Source organism: Hylobates moloch, unplaced genomic scaffold, assembly GCF_009828535.3.
Source record: "Hylobates moloch isolate HMO894 unplaced genomic scaffold, HMol_V3 SCAFFOLD_2, whole genome shotgun sequence".
Taxonomy (NCBI): Eukaryota; Metazoa; Chordata; class Mammalia; order Primates; family Hylobatidae; genus Hylobates; species Hylobates moloch.
Window position 1 is genome coordinate 130,133,217 of NW_026652277.1, and position 3,119 is coordinate 130,136,335.

At 41.6% G+C, this 3,119-nt stretch overlaps 1 pseudogene; it reads right to left on the reverse strand.

The window, feature by feature from the left end:
• Positions 1-467: 467 nt before the first annotated feature.
• Positions 468-1,434, reverse strand: LOC116475750 (PIN2/TERF1-interacting telomerase inhibitor 1-like; annotated as a pseudogene).
• Between the last annotated feature and the right edge of the window lie 1,685 nt (positions 1,435-3,119).

Sequence of the window (3,119 nt, forward strand, 5' to 3'; positions counted from 1 at the left end):
TCAAAGATGTTTAATATTGTTAACATTTATTACGTGGTTATTGTCTGCAAACCACTGATCCCAACACAACGAGCCAATAAAACAGGTGCTGTTAATAACCTTATCATATGTAAGAGGAAAAGGAGGCAGAGGGAGAGTAAGTAATTTGCCCAGCATCACACAACTAGATGTTGGTAGAGTCAGCATTAAAAAGAAAGCCTCATGGCTCCAGAGACTATTTTTTTTCAGAGTTTACAAAAATGTATTTGTTTATGAAAGCCATGATTTAAAACATTTTAAAAAAGCCCTCCTGGGAACATAACCTGGGGAGAAATGTGGTGAGAGGGCAAGACTCGGCCACCCACGGGCATGTCACAAGATGTGCCCCGGCTCTCTGGGGTGAACTCTGCTCTGACTTCAGGCCAGAGGTGTCTGCCCCAGCAGTGCCCTGACAGCTGAGTGGTCGGAAGGCCCTGGCTGGAGAGAATTCATTTGGAACCTTTCTTCTTTTTCTTATTTTTCACTGGTGTTTCTTTCAGCGTAGCGTCCACTGCTACCTCTACCGGCTTTGCAGCTTTTTTTGTTTCCTCTTATCTTTTTGGGCTTCAGGGTGAAATCCTGGCCATCAAAGGCCTCAGAACTCTCTTCCCAGCAGGGGCCTCTGCGCTGTCCCTCTGCCCGTGCTCTTTTTCTCCTTGGATGCCGGCTTCTGGACCTTGTATCTCTTAGGCTTTCCCGCTTTAGGCCACTTGGCCTTAGGCTGGGTTGGGGGGTAACTCTCCCCATTTTTACCTGTTGCCTCTTTGCTTCTTTTCTTTCCCCTTTTGCATTCCACTTGGGTCTTGGAAAAGTCAGGCCCTGGAGCTGCGACCTGGGGCTTGTTCTTCAGTGCTGCCATTCGCTTGGCAAAACACTCCTGGGTGGTGAAGGCACGGGTTGTCATCGTGGTTTCGTTCTGTCTGGAGTGGAGGGTCTGGAATTACCCTTGGGAGTCTTCTTACTCTGTTTTTTCCCAAAAATGTAGTCAAGATCTGTTTTGCTCCGAGATGATAGATCCTTTCCTTTTGTAAATTTCCTATGATGAACACAGTTTTTGAAGATTTTGGACTTTTCTTTAAGACTAGAATATTTCTTTTTCTTGTTGTCTAAGGAGTCTGCTGTTTCCTGCCTCTGGCAAGTGTTCAGTTCTGCCAGAAGCCGGTTAAAATCATCTTGATGGGCAATCCAGTTGGCTTCATTATTGATTGTAGCTTGAAGTCCCAGGTCGTTCTTTTTAACTTGAACTTTAATATGATCTGGGCCTCCTTGCTCCTGAACCCCTAAACCCCTTCCTTTAGACCACTCCATCTTCTCTAGTATCCTCTGGCCAAACTTAGAATCAGCATTACTCTAGGCAGTGTTTTGAGCATTCACAGCCCACTTCTGCTTCTGCTGCTGCTCAGCCAGCATCAACATGTCGTGGAGTGTGTGACACTACGACCTCCAGACCTGAAGGACTTCGGCCACTGGGTGGGCAGCAAGATCTGGGACAATCTGGACAGACGGGACTCCCTTGCCAGGTGGACAGCAGCCCAGAGACTATGTTCTTAATTCCTAGGTGAACTGGTTCCCTTATTTCACTGAATCCTTCTAACAACCTTAGGGGTAGGTGCCCTTTAGGTTGAAGCATATGAAATTGCTAATATTTATCCATTTTAACTTAATGCACAAATAGCACTTTCATCTGCTACAACCACATAGCACTCCTATATTTTATTTTATTTTATTTTATTTTATTTTATTTTATTTTATTTTATTTTTTATTTTATTTTATTTTATTTTATTTTATTTTATTTTATTTTATTTGAGACAGGGTCTCGCTCTATCTCCCAGGCTGGAGCGCAGTGGTGTGATCATAGCTTACTGCAGCCTGGAATGCCTGGGCTCAAGCAATGCTCCTGTCTCAGCGTCTTGAGTAGAGGGATTACAGGCTCAAGCCATGATGCCCAGCTTATCCCCATTTTAATAAGTGGAAACAGTAGCTCACATTGTCAAGTAACTCACCCAAGGTCAAGTTGTGTGGAATGGAGCCAGGATTCAAATCCAGGGCCGGTGGATTTCACAGCCCATCCTTGCCATTACTCTATATAACAGTAGTATATTTTCTCATTACCCTTGTGATCTAATCTCTTTGTCCTCATTCCTTGCACTCAAACCACTAGGCAACCAGTGTCTTTGTACTCCCCAGATTCAAACTACTTTTGGGTAAGGACCTGTTGTTCTATTACCACTTCCAATCATGTTTAGCTTCAAATTTTATTGTCACTTCCTTTTCCATTGACTCTTAGACCTTAATGGCTCATGCTAATACATTTTGATTCTCTTCTGCTTCTCAAATTGTTTAATAAATTTTCCTTACAAGTAAAGTATCATATACTATGTGAGCTCTAGATGAAGGTAATTGGGGTACTTAGTGATTTCTGCAAGAAGCAGAAGTCCTATTTAAACTTTTGATGAAGAAGACACAGTATATCCTTATTAAAAGGCTATAAGTAGTTTTGCTTTGATATTTTCCTCTATGACTTGTTTGGCTCTCATATAAATTATTGAATAGCTGTCAATATTTCCAATTCCTATTGAACATTTTCCTCTGGGACCCAGCCTCACAGTGGATACTAAGTTCTGGCTGAAGTGCAGATTCTTATTCCAATTAGGTTAATGGAGTGTATGTTTTGTGAACAGGAAGTTCTTTACTGTAGAATAGCTATCAAAAATTCCCTGTGGGACCCAAGGACAAAAGAGATCAATATTTTACTGGCAGAAAATTTCACTAGAGGAAACTTCCTTTCTGTGTCTGTTGTTTTTTCTGTGGTCCTTCATTAGACAGCCTGACCCAATGGGGTTATAGACTTTGGGATGGGTATTGCTCTCAGCATAAAGGAAGAAGTAAAGAAGAAACAAATCTGTTTTAACTTTTCTTAGAAGGAAACATCACAAAACAGCTCTTGGAAAGGACGTGGGTATTAGTTTTTTCCATAAGTACATCATGTTAAATCCTGTCATCTGCATTCACGGACATTCATATTTATACAGAGCTTTCTGCAGTATAAGTCCAATAAATAATACATCTCTTCTATTTCACTAATTCTGAGGTAAGTTTA